The sequence below is a fragment of the Pipistrellus hanaki genome (assembly GCF_964339955.1).
Source record: "Pipistrellus hanaki genome assembly, chromosome: 1".
Taxonomy (NCBI): Eukaryota; Metazoa; Chordata; class Mammalia; order Chiroptera; family Vespertilionidae; genus Pipistrellus; species Pipistrellus hanaki.
Genome location: NC_140503.1, coordinates 44,768,989 through 44,783,113, shown reverse-complemented (window position 1 = coordinate 44,783,113; position 14,125 = coordinate 44,768,989).

The following is a 14,125-nucleotide window of genomic DNA, read 5'->3' as shown; positions in this document are numbered from 1 at the left end:
CCTGGAGTTGTGTAATTCCAGGAAAGACCCCTTTCCCAGGACCCTGCGGGTGTGAAGCTCAAGACAGCAGCAATGGAGAGCAGTGGGGGGTTGGAAGAAGGTGTAGATTTGCACTTCCCACACATAAGTGGGCGCAGGAATCACCTGAGGGTCTTGTCAAAATCTGGTTCTGACTGTGGTGAGGGCTGAGGGGCAGGCTTGCAGTTCTGTTAGTCTTACTGGACCCCAGGAGTGCCAAGGCTGCTGGTGCGGGGACCCCACGGAGAAGTGGGGCTCCCCTCCAGGGTGTGTCTTGGTGTGTAACACGGGCACCACTCAGAAGCTGGAGCTGACATGTAGGCAATAAGAAGAAACAGAAACCAGCCCAATTCAACTCAGGAGTCACAATCCAGAAAGGGAGCATGAGATGCCCACACCAGCCTGGGGGAGTTCAAGACAGTGAGAAAGAAGTTAAGCCATTTTTGTGGGTGTCTGAAAGCATATGGGCCGTGGGCATCGTGCCTCCTGTGCCTGATGGAGCAGTTGGCCCTGACGCCCATTCTGCACCCTCTGCTCTGTCTCTCCCACCAAGGCCCCGTTTGCCTGTACCCGGTATTTGCTGAAGGAAAGTCACAGAGCAGTGCATTTCTTCCCTGAAGACAGCCAAGTAGTAAAGACAGCTGCAGGGGAGAAGAGTGGGGAGATCCTGAGAAAGGCCAGGAGCGGCAGTCCAGAGGCCTGAGTCTCAGGTGGGACATTCCCACTTGACTCCTCAGTTGTCTAGGGAAATACAACTCTGCCTCTCAAGGGTATATTGAAGGTCAAAGACGCCAGAGGCAGGACAAGGAGCAGAAGTGAAGTTTCAATGAACTAGAATTGCCACTGTTCTTATTACATGCTGACAAAGACAACAAGCCAAAGGCCAGCCAAAGCCTTGACCTGAAGGGTGGGGAGGTCCCCTTGCTGGGATGTGTCCTGCAGGGGCGCCTGCCCGGTGCTCTCAGGGAATTAGTGCATCAGATAATGCTGTAGATCAGTGTTTCCCAAAGTGTGGTACGCATACCCGCAGGGGTAGGGGAAGAGTTTGGTGGGGGTACGTTGCACCGGAGTTTGGTGTGGATATGCACTGCACCGTGATTAGCTGCGCCTAATTCTACATTCTCATGAGTATGAAGGGTACTCAGCGTTACGAAAATTATAGAAGGGGTACACATATGTCAAAAGTTTGGGAAACACTGCAGATGGAAACCATTTCAGGGTGTGGGGAGTGTGGGCATTCCTGGCCTGTCTGCTCTTTGAGGGAGAAGGAGCCAGAAAAGGGAAGGGTCACTGGGCACAGGCTCCCTGGAGATCAGGTGGCCACGTGCTGGCACGGTAGTTTGGAGGACATGGGGGGAGTGAAGGCGGGTGCTGGGTGGAGAAGGGTGGAGGCAACCGGATGGCAAAAGACTGTGAGGTGATGAGTGACCTCTGTCCATGGCCCTCAGCTTGTGTCCAGTTTCCAGCGCGCCCAGTGCGGTTGGGTATTTTGTAGGAGACGGTGAAAGCGCTGAGCTTGGGACTGTGTTGGCACCGGCTGAAACCAAAACATGAGCACCTGTGCAGGAGCAAGGAGTCAGCACGACACTGGAAGCCAGGTGAGCCCGGGCCCAAACCTCGGGAAGGGCTCTCAGCAGCCATCTGGTCGGCAGCCCCACGGCGGGGCCTCCGGCGCAGGAGCTCTCTCCAAGGCCTGTGAGAACACGTGTGATGAGAAAAAAAATTTTTAATGGATCTAAAACACAAAGAGAAAAGTAATACATTTCAGTTAAATGTCTATAAAATACATAATGATGTCAACTTCATTTTAAAACGGTGTTATGAAATTTTTATATTTGGAAATAGTACTACAGTTTGATTTTCTCACTCTATAAAACTTCCTACGAATTCATGATGACAGCCCAGAAATCCTAGCCAATCGTGGAGTCCATGAGTGACTGGTAGCTACATAATTTCAAAAGCAAAATGTTATACTTGACAATTAAATATCACCGCAAAAATGTGCTGTGTAATGTGACATATGGGTTTATACTAGTGTTTTATATAATGTGGAATGTGGACACCATAATTAAAAGACTCTGGGGTGAGAAATGATCTGAAACCAACCCTATTCACAGGCCCTGGGATTGGGGTGGGGGGAGGCCCACGTGAACCCAGTCTCTGGGGGGTAAGACAGGGACCCAGCTGACATCGAAAAATAGCTGAGTCGGGTGAACTCAGAACCTCCCAATTCATAGTCTCCTGCACACAAGGGCTTTCCACCCTGACGGGCTGCGCAGATGTTTTGAGAGGAAGGAGCACCGTACTAGTGTAGTCAACTGCTATGTCACATCTCCACCGTGAAAAAGAAAGTGGGCAGAATAAGTGGATCACTGCTGGGCTGGTGGTGGTGGCCTGCCCAGGTCAGGGGGCCTGGGTGTGAGGCCAGGCCGCCTCAGCCTCGTTTAGCAGCGGCAGGTCTGGTGGCAGCTGAAAAGTGCTGTCATCTACTCAAGCGCTAACAGCTGACGCTGCTCACACTAATTCCTCTTTGAAGGACATCTTTTTTCCCTAGCGGATTTCACTCTCACGCTTGAGAAAGGGGAGGAGAAGTAACATAGTGCTCCCAGTCATCTCTCTCTTCCTCATGTTTTGCCTCTGGTCCTGTCCCCAGGTTTATACCATTGCACGCCCTCCACTGTCACACTCAACTGTGTGCTCCCGTCTTCCCAGTCCTCCCAGTCAGATCTCTTTGAATTCGGGTTTCTTTCTGTGAGGCAGCAAGAGCAGCTGGCAGACACGCCCTCAGAACCCTCTCTGGCTGGGTCAGAGCTGTGAGTGGTGGACAAAGGAGAGGCCAGGCTGAGGAGGAGGTCACAGCCTGGCTGTGTAGGCCCAGGAGTGGCTGTGGGAGAATCCAGACTCCTGGCGACCTCAGCCCTGCAGTGACCAGAGAAGAAGTATGGCAAGGCCACTGGTGTTTGCCTGCTCTCCGTTGACTGTTGACCCGGGGGAGGCAATCTGCTAGGTCTGTGTGTCTCTCTATCAGAGGTGTCAGTGACCGGAAAGGCAGAGGCTAAAGAGCAAAGGAGAGGAGTGACCCTGCGGGCCATCCTGCCCCAAGGAGACCCCGCCCCCGTCCAGTACTCCCTGCACTGCACCCACAAAGGGTCACTTCGAACCCTGAAGTCTGATAGTTTTAACAATAATGAGCTTACATTCATCTAGTCTTCCCTATTCCCAGAGAGTAGCTACATATTTTATTTGATCTTGACAGCGATGCGGGAAAAGGTAGGCTTCAGAATTATGCCAAATGTATTGATGAAATAGTTCAAGGGCAGATTGACAGACCAGCGCTCTGCAGCTAGTACTGTGTTTCCCCGAAAATAAGACATCCTCCGAAAATAAGACCTAGCGCATGGAAAAATAAGACATCCCCTGAAAATAAGACCTAGCGCATCTTTGGGAGCAAAAATTAATATAAGACACTGTCTTATTTTCGGGGAAACAGGGTAGATGCGTGAGCCAAGGAGACAGGAACCTGGTTCTTTTGATTGCAAGCCTATAGTGTGTGGGCTTTGACCTTGAGCCAACAGGAAAGCACTAACTCTCACTTAGAAGCCAGCCAGGCTGTGAGCATGGATTTGGAGTAAGGGTACTCACACAGTGAGTATGAGTGTCACAAACGAGAACCAGAATTGCTGTCGAGGCTCTTTAAATGCTGACATCGGGTAGTCCTTGATCTTCAAAGGAAATATCATTGCGTTTCTGGAAAGATGTGATACATTCATTCATTCATTTATTCATTTATGTATTCATCAACTCAAGTAGATATATTGAGGACTATCCCATGTCCAATAGATGCAGGGCAATTTGCCAAAAATCAGTGCACCCCAAAACCAATGTGCTAAGTAATTAGTTCACTTAATTTATCAATTTGTCAAATGATTAGTTTATTGCTTTTTAAAAAAAAAATTTTTTTATTGGTTTCAGAGAGGAAGGGAGAGGGAGGGAGAGAGAGAGAAACATCAATGATGATAGGGAATCACTGATTGGCTGCCTCTTGCACACCCCGTATTGGGGATCAAACCCCCAACCCAGGCATGTGCTCTGACTGGGAATCAAATCATGACCTCCTGGTTCATAGGTCAACACTCAACCACTGAGCCAAGCCGGCCAGGCTAGTTTACTGCTTTTACCAAATTTACCATTGTAATTAAAACAACTTTGAACATTAATGTTTTAACAATTAGATCGTTTGCCAAACAGAAATACAATATGTAACAAGTCAAAAACTTTCCCCCTCAAAGTACTACTTTGCCAGACAAAATTCCAGCCTCTAACTATGTGATCAGATTGTTTTGGCTACAACTGGTTTCTTTATACACTTTTGAATGTAAGTGTGTGTTTTCAAACTTGAGACATTTGAAGGCTTTTTTCACCAGTTTCTCAAAAGGGCTTTAAGCCTGAACTTTACAGAGGCAATGTAAGGAGTGGCCACACACCAAAGCCAGGACCCGGAGCCAGTCTCCAGGTGCGTGAGCCCGGCTCAGCCACATTCTTTAGAAGCAGCACCTGGGTCAGGTTACTTGTTCATGTCTGATGTGATCTTAGCCCTGTTACCCTCAAACATGGGGCGGGGGGACAACAACATCCCAACATAATTCCTGGGCGGTAGGAATTTTACTTGCCTTTCTTATAACGTTTTTATATGTCTTACTTTAAGACATCGTTTTAGAAATTGTAAGTGTTCACTATAGAAAAGGAACTACACCAGATGGTCTCATGTACGTTATTTTATTTACTTCTCATAATAAATGCACAAGTTAGATACTATCACCATTTTACAAAGAAACCGAGGCTTGGAAGTATTAAGTAACTTGCACGTGTCCCCCCCACAAAGAAGTCTGACTTCCAGTCTGCTTGACTTCAAAGCTCATGCTATATTGTTCTTCCTCTGCCTCAACCTAAGAGTCCTTTTCTGTTGAATCGGTGTGATATCTGCATCTCAGAATATGTGAGGATGGAATGAGGTGGTAGGTATGAAAGCCCACTGCAAAGGAGAAAGCTGCTATAAAGACTGATACCACAAGTAGTATGGGTTGTACCCACTGTGCTAGCCAAGGGTTTTGTGTGTATCATGTTCCTTCAGTTATCTCAATGACCCCGTGAGGCAGGCAGTCATTATTACCACCATTTTACAGAAAAGCTATTGAAGAATACAGATGCTAATATGCCAAGGTCACATCACTATACATGACATTAATTATCTAGATGGGAGTCTTTCCATTATGAATGACTTAAGGGTCATCTTTCCCAGTCTTCTCCCCAAAGCATTCTTCCAGGAGACACCCTACAGGAAGACAGGCAGTCCCCTGGATCAATAGGGAATGGATGCGGGGTGGGAGACAGGTTAGAGATCAGAGGTCAGGTGTTAGATCCACCCCTTTCCGGGTACATATTGATCTTGCTTTCTAGGGACTGTAGGGTTCAACCTCAAACTCCAAGGACACTGCTGCCACCTGCTGTTCACACATTCTCCATCCCAGGGTTTCTCCCAATGCCAGGCCATTTTGGGGCAAGGCCTGTTGCTTTCTTGAGTCTGTCTTCATCTGTAAAATGAAGACAACAGTAATATCTACGTCAGACAGTTGTCTTAATGATAAAATAAGATTATATTTCTTTCTCTAAAATCTTCTTTCCTAGCAGAAAAAAGTTAGATATGTAAAAGGCAAGTTAGGATGGGAACAAACATAAACTTCTGTTTATATTAACATTTTTAACAATTATAAAACATTTTTTCCTAGTAAAGCATTTCCCTTTATATTTTTTTATTGATTTTGAATTTTTCGAAGTTAAGTCTCAAATCACTCTCTGTGCATTTTATTAAGTGTTTGAACCAGAATATGAAATAGTGAAAAGGGTATATAATTTTTTTTTTTAACGGGAAAAGCTTTCAAGCTATAATTTCCCCTTGCATCTGAGGCTGTCAGAGCTATTTCCAAGATTCCAGTTCACAAATTTCACATTACTTTTTTCAGGTAAGGCATCCAGCAAAGGGGCAATATTTGATACCTACCATTTATTCCATTTGGCTCCCAATGGCCTGAGTCTCATTTATGCTAGTCTCATTAATTTTGTATCTATGTCTTTTTAATTCTCACCATCCAAGGAAGTGGTTAATTATTTTTTTTTTTATGTTTTACAGATAATATTAGATAATGAATTCTTCAGATTGCAGACTCAAAAGCAGAAAAGCCCAGAGTTCGGTGGTCTTATGTAAATCACTTACCCTTTCTGGGCATTAATCTCCCCATCAGTAGAATGGGGATCCCATTAGTTTCTACTTTACATTGCTTATGAGGATCTAAGTAGCTGCCCAAACCCTTTCACCCCCCCCCCCCCACTTACCTCCCATGGGAGGTGTAGGCACTGACCAAGTGGGTCAGAATCAAGAGCTGGTTCCTGGAAGCCAGGATTAGGGAAAGCCAGAAAGGAGGGAGCCAGAGGGGTGAGTGTCCATGTTTTGAAACAGCATAAGGTTCCAGTGCTAATACAAGGGTTCGGGGACTGGGCTCAACCAGGAAACACGTGCAGGTGCCTTGTTGTTATTGTCATCTGAACCAGTAGAACAGATGACAGAACTGAACGGAAGTGACCACAGCTTGCCATATGGGCCATCAGGTAAAATACAGATGGAGTGAGTTGGGGTGACTCACATCTCATGTGGTAATGAGTGAAAATCTTTACTCAAGGGGTGTTTGCTTTTTAACACCCCTACCCTCATGATGTAGATTGAGAATCACAGAAGTTAATGATGAAGTAGAGGGTGTGGTAGGGGTCAGGGGTCAGGTGTGCATAGATCTCAACTATGAGATGCTGGAGCCTTACATGTGCATTTGATGCAATAGTTGAAATTAAGCATTAATTTGCTTTCCTCATTCCTTCCCCTTTTTATAATCTGTAATGGAACAAAAAATGAATAAATAAATAAATAAATAAATAAATAAATAAATAAATAACGGCCCAGTTCAGAGCTCACCAGCCATGCTCCGGGTCTGAGAGCCTTCAGTCCTCATCCCAGGGTTCACACGCCTTTCCCCACTGCCCCCTGCGGAACTGGGAGGCCAGATCCCTGGCCCTCAGGTAGCAGAATCTCACAAGATGTTCCAAAGGACCCATTTGCTTTAACCAGTGACTTCAGAAAATCCATGTGGTGCCACCCAGATACTTACCGTGTTTCCCCGAAAATAAGACATCCTCCGAAAATAAGACCTACTTACAGGTTTCCTTCTGAGTGAAATATAAGCCATCCCCCTGAAAAAAAAGGCCCCCCCAGGCTCTGTCTCAGAATGCTATTGCTAAACATGAGAGATTTGGTCCACTGATTCTGAAAGAAATGGAGTCACAAGAAATTCACCAGGAAATTCAGGAATTGGATTGTTATGATGATGTTCCAGAAGATGATGACATGATTATCAGTGAATAAATGAGTAAATTCTTGATACTGTAGGATTCACAGTTTGTCTGGTTTGTGTTGACAACTACCATACTACTGTACCGTATACAGGTAATAATCAATAAATTTCCTTTATTTTCATTTAACAATAAATGTGTACCGTATTCTTCTTCATGGAAAAATAAGACATCCCCTGAAAATAAGGCCTAGTGCATCTTTGGGAGCAAAAATTAATATAAGACACTGTCTTATTTTCGGGAAGACAGGGTAGGACTAGAGACTCAAGTTTCAAAGCTTGGCAACTCACTTCCAACGAAGCAGCCGACTGCCTTGAAATAGAAAAGCATGCTGAGAAGAGAAAATGTTTATGCAGATTCTCATTATCCCAGAGAGTCCATGCTAACTGAAAAGAGCAAGGATTCTGAGACATACCCGTTCAAGACATCTAGTCTGAAACAATGAGGCAGAGAGAGTTCTAGACTTCTTTGGCTCTTGCACCCTAGAGTTATTTGGTTTGAATGGCTGCCAATACTAACGTTCAAGAGATAGTTGCAAGTGGGAAAAGGAACCAGCATTCTTGAGGTTGGATTCCCCAAATTCTCCAGTTTATTGTAAGCCTCTCACTCTAAGCCTAGTGGTTTGGCTTTAGAGACAGCTCCTCCTCCTACTAGGAAGAATGTCTCCTAAGCATCCATCTTTGCCTGCAGCCACACTAATTCCAACTTCCCATCTCTCCCCTCCACCCACCCAATGATCACAGTTCAGATGGCACTTCCAAAGGAAGTTTCCCTTAAGGACCCCAATCTAGGGCAGATCTCATTGTTCTAAGTTTTCATTAACCATTTTTCTTTTCCTAAGAGCAATTACCTTCATTTTTAATTACACATTAATAAGTGTGATTATTTGATAAAGATCCATCTTTCCTACCATTCTCTAGGCTCCCTGAGAGCAGGGGCAAGTCTGCTCACTATTATATCACCCTTTCCCGTGCCGGGCACACCACCGAACATTCTTGGAATGGAATGCAGAGAGGTAGATACTAAGTAGGAAACAGACAACTGTGAATCCGAGGGGTTTTGTTTTAAAGATCAGCACATGTGTCGCTAAGGTAAGTTATCCCCCAAACTTGAAGACAAGGTTCCTCATTAAAATCAACACACATGGGTGAGATCTGTGCACGGAAGGCAGAGGAAAAGCAGTCCTAACATCTTGTCAAAGCCACAGAGGAAGGGCAGAGCAGATTCTGGAACCTGGAGTTAAAATTGAGAGCAATAGGGAGGAAAGGGAAAGGAGCAGAGAGGTCCTGGGTTGAATATTGTCTCCAGAGACTAAGGTGTAACGTGGTCTGTCAGGCCACATTAATGGGCACAGTTAAAGGGGAGGTAGGCTGAAACTGGTTTGGTTCAGTGGATAGAGTGTCAGCCTGCAGACTGGAGGGTCCCGGATTTAATTCTGGTCAGGGGCACGTACCTTGGTTGTGGGCACATCCTCAATGGGGGGTATGCAGGAGGCAGCTGATCGATGTTTCTCTCTCATCTATGTTCTGATTCTCTATCTCTCTCCCTTCCTCTCTGTAAAAAATCAATAAAATGCCTTAAAAAAAAAAAAAAAAAAAAAAAGGGCAGACAGATCCCATCAAGCAACCATGAAAGATGATTTGTACATGTGCCAGGGGTAGGGAGTTGGTAACCCCAAAATCAGTAAATAAAGAGCAGTAGCTGCCTTACCAAAATGCACGTCTCCACAAGAAGTCCCATTGCCTGTCTTGGGATGCAGGGTTGGTGCCCAGCCAGCGCACAGTCGACTGATGACCCTGTCCATGGAGATCTCCACACCCTCTGTCTGGCCCCAGGTTCCCCAAGCAGCCCCTGACCATGGACTGGCCTTACCCAAAGTCTTTAGGGGAGAGAAAAAAATTGGCCAAGTGTGGTAGGTTGAATAATGGTCCCAAAGGTTCACACTTTAATCCCTGGAACCAGTGGATATATTACCTCACATGGTAAAAAGGACTTCGCTGATGTGATTAATAAGAATGTTGAGCCCTAACTGGTTTGGCTCAGTGGATAGAGTAGGGGTGTCGAACTCAATCAGAGAAGGGGCCAAAATCTAAAATCCAGCCTAAATCGCGGGCCGAATGGTTTACTGAACAGTCATAAACTAACAATGTCATAAACTGACAGCGGAGTGCAGTGATGACAGCGCGGTGCGGGCCACATTGCAAGGCCTGGCGGGCTGGATTTGGCCCGCGGGCCTTGTGTTTGACACATGTGGGATAGAGTGTCAGCCTGCAGACTGAAGGGTCCCGGGTTCAATTCTGGTCAAGGGCACATGCCCGGGTGGCGGGCTCAATCCCCAGTGGGGAGGTGAGCAGGAGGCAGCCAATGAATGATTCTTATCATTGATATTTCTATCTTCCTCTCTGAAATCAGTAAAAATATATTTTTTAAAAAGAAAGAAAGAAAACAGAATGTTGAGACCGGGAGATTATCCTGTATTAATTAGATACACCAAATGTAACCACAAGGGGGAAGCAGAAGAAGAGAGAAAGAGGGAGGGAGGGAGGAAGGGAGGGAAAGAGAGAGAGAGAGAGAGAGAGAGAGAGAGAGAGAGAGAGAGAGAGAGAGAGAGAGAGAGCGCGAGCGCGAGCGCCAGCGCGAGCCAGCCGTGCTGCTGGCTCTGAAGACCGATGAAGGGGCCGGAGCATGAGGGAGGTCTCTAGATGGTGGAAAGTCAAGGAAGCAGATTCCCTTCTAGAGCCTAGAAGAAGCACAGCCCTGTCCATGCCTTGATTTTAGACAAGTGAAACGGATTTCAGACTTCTGATCTCCAGAACTGTGATATAATGGATATGTGTAGTTTGAAGCCACATGAATCTCTGGAAATTTAGTTGTTTTCATACAGTTCCCCTGGGTCAAATCATTGCAGGGGGCATAGATCAAATTTCTGGATCGGCTGAGAACCAGCGTGGCTGACCTCAACTTTCTTAAAGGCCATCTACCTGGGAAACATGGCCTGGCCTGGAGAATTCCTGTTCCTTTTCCAAGACCCCCTGAAATGTGCCTCCTCTCTGTCACTCTCCTGAACTCCTTCCCTAGGCAGACTCGCCTGCTCTCTCCTCCCTTCACGTAACTATTGCTATCTGCCTCTATTATAGCACTCACCTTACTGTGTTAATGAGCTCTAAGTCTGCACCTCAGTCCAGGACTGCTAGGCACACACATGGCTCCTTTGTGCTTGTTAGAAAACGCTCTCCTTCTTCCAGAGGAAGTGGATTTCAGCCCTCGAGTCCCTCCCCCGGCCCCCTCCCAAGCACCCTTGAGCTTGTGCAGGGCTTTTCCACCTGTCTTCTCTGCTGTGAGCTCCTGAGTGTTTGTTTGTTCATCTTTGTGTGTCCCCAGCATAGAAACCAGTCCCCTTGGTGACTCTCTGTAAAAGGTTTTCTAAGCAGAAATGAATTGAATGCAGCCTGTGAGCACAGACAGGGTTGCTCCACCAAGAAGTCATCACCTGCTGTGAGCTGCCGACGGTTCTCAGAGCAGCAGAGGCAGGAAGAATAATGTCATCTGTTCTGCTCTCCATGGATTCTGGATATTTTAACATCTGCAGCTGGAAATTGTTTAGGGCTGTGGGACTAAAATAGATGCCTATAGCATTCTGTTACCTCATTCTTTGCTTTTGAGACCTAAAATCAATTCTTTTCCACTTCCCCAGGATGCTAACCTACTTGGGGCCAGTTGTTGTTAAGGCCACAAGAGAAACTGTCTGATTGAAAGGCCCTCTGATGGACCCCTTCTGCTGCACCACTTGCTCATCAGTGAAGTGTGACACCATCACTCTCTCCTGGCTTTTCCAGGACACACAGTCAGCTGCAGCAGCAGAGCTAAAAGCAGTGTTTCAGATTCCCTGTGGATCTGCAAAGATGTGGCAAGGGAGAGCCTCAAGGGTTTGGTTTGGTCCAGTTCCCAAGAATTAAACATTCCCATTGCTACAGTGAGAATGCACTCATGTATGACTTGATCGCCTTCTTTCAAAAGGTCATTCTGACATTTCAGGGCAGGACTGTTTGTGAACTTTGCATCGGTCCCAAAGCAGGACAGGCACAGACTGGCTCTTCAGATGACTGGAATTAAATTCCTATTTTGTCTTATTCACTGAGGCAGTGACCAAACAAGTTGACAAGTTTAGGGGAAGAGATGTGGGGAGGAAGACAAACTGTACAGTATAAACTGGAAGATCGTTACCTATAGCAGGAAAAGAACTAGGGACTTTAGTAGTTGACATATTGTTTTTTAACTGAAAATATTATTAGAATGGAACAAACAGCTCTAATCTCTACTCCTACTAAGCCAGAATATTCATTAAAGTTTATATTTTTACAGATTGAAGCACACTTAATCTTCACAACAAATCTTTGATGCCTTTATTATTAGTCCTAATTCATCACCCAAACCCATCAGACAACAAAATAAGTCCTGAGCTTTGTATATGAAGAACATAAACATGTGTAAAACAAAATTATGTCTTCAATAGTTCATAATCTAAATTAGTATAAATGGGAGAAACCAAGATGGCAGCATAGATAAACACCTGAAATTGCTGCCTCTCACAACTACTTCAAAACTACAACTAAAAGACAAAACAGACATCATCCAGAACCACAGGAAGGCTGGCTAAGTGGAAATTCTACAACTAGAAGGGAAGAGAAAAGCACACTGAGACTCAGAAGAGGTGTGGGAGTAAAGGCAGAGGTACAAAGGCACACTCGGAGAGGGCTGGCAACAGAGTACACGGCTGTCTTTTTCAAGTGAGAGGGAGACAAAAACTCCTGACTGCAAGAGGCTGGACTTGAGTTGGGCTTTGGAAGTTGTGCTATAATCCCATTCAGGAAAAGACAAGAAAATGTTCTGAAGGTGGCAAGGTTTGTTTGGTGTTTTTACACAGTTTGTACCAGAGTAGTGATTTGAACTCATTTTAGTACTCATCGCTATTTTATTTCTACCCTACATTTTGAAACAGACTATTTTCTAGAGCTGCTTTAGGCTTACAGCAATATTGAGCAGTTACAGAGATCTCCCTCACTACCCCTGCCAACACACATGCATAGCCTCCCCCACTATACATCCCACACCTGAGTGGTACATTTGTTACAATTAATGAACTTACATGACACATGATTATCACCCAATGCCCACAGTTTACATTAGGGTTTACTCATGGACAAATGTATAAGGACATGTATCCACCATTACAGTATTATATGGAGCGGGTTCATTGCTCTAAAATCCTCTGTGCTCTATTCATCCCTACCTTCGCTCTAACCTCCGACAACCATTGATTTTTTTTTTTTTACTGTCTCTGTAGTTATGCTTTTTCCTGAATGTCATATAGTTGGAATCATACAGTATATAGCCTTTTCAGGTTGTCTTCTTTCACTTAGTAATATGCATTAAAGTTTCCTCAATATCTTTTCATGACTCAATAGCTCTTCTTTTTTTCTTTTCTTTTCACTGCTGAATAACATTCCATTATCTGAATGTACCACAGTTTATGTATTCATTCATCCTGTTTGCTTCCAAGTGTTGGCAATTATTAACAAAGCTTCTGTAAACATCATGTGCAGGTTTTTGTGTGGACATAAGTATTCAACTCCTTTGGGTAAATAAATACCAAGGAACATGACTGTTGGATCAATGGTAAGAATATGTTTAGTTTGTAAGAAATCACTAAGCTATATTCCAAAGTGGCTGTACCATTTTACACTTCCACCAGAAAAGGATGAGAATTTCTATTGCCCCATAGCCTCACCAGCATTGGTATTCTGGATTTTGACGACTATAATAGGTGTGTAATATTATCTCATTGTTGTTTAAAAAAATTGTTTTCTATTAACTCGTCTTTTTGTTTAGCCAGGAAATGGTCTCTTTTTTTTTTTCCACTTTCCTATAGATTGTCCTACTGCTTTCCTTTGTCTAAAGTGATTTCACTTTTTGATTATTGATTTTGTTGCCAATCTTCCTTAGAAATATTTTCCTTCATATGTTTTGGAAATTTATAGAAAAATACATAAAATATCTATGTACAGTTTTAAAAATAATGATATAGTCAACACTTATTATAAGCACCACTGGCTGTCTTCTATATTTTTCTCTTTAATATTTTCTTTTCTTTCGCTATCACGTGCTTGGAGTAGAGGTTCCTAGAATAGGAACCTCTAATATTGATACCATTCTGACAGAGTGCACTTGTCCACTCAAACAGCAGGTGGTGCTCCAGAGACCTTTGTGAGTTCCTTTGCTAAATTCTCTGAATCCTAGGAGACCCTGATCTCTTGGGGGCTGTGGCCTTTGTTATTACTTCACCTCCTGACTAGGTAGGTGTGATTACCATTATTGCCATTTCCTCCAGTTAAACAATTAGTAGCTCAAGATGTTCACAGTTTTCTCTCCTGACAACAGCTGTCAATTCAAGTCTATAAACTCTCTATATATTCCAATTGCAAGAAAAGACAGGATCATTTTATATATTGGGTAATAGTGCCCCAGTACCTACGGCCAAAAGCTTTCAAAAATCTTTCAGAAACGTGTGTGTGTGTGTGTGTGTGTGTGTGTGTATCCCAAAGTATAAAGATAAAATTGTAACATTGGAGTGGATGTTTAATCACCTTCAAAA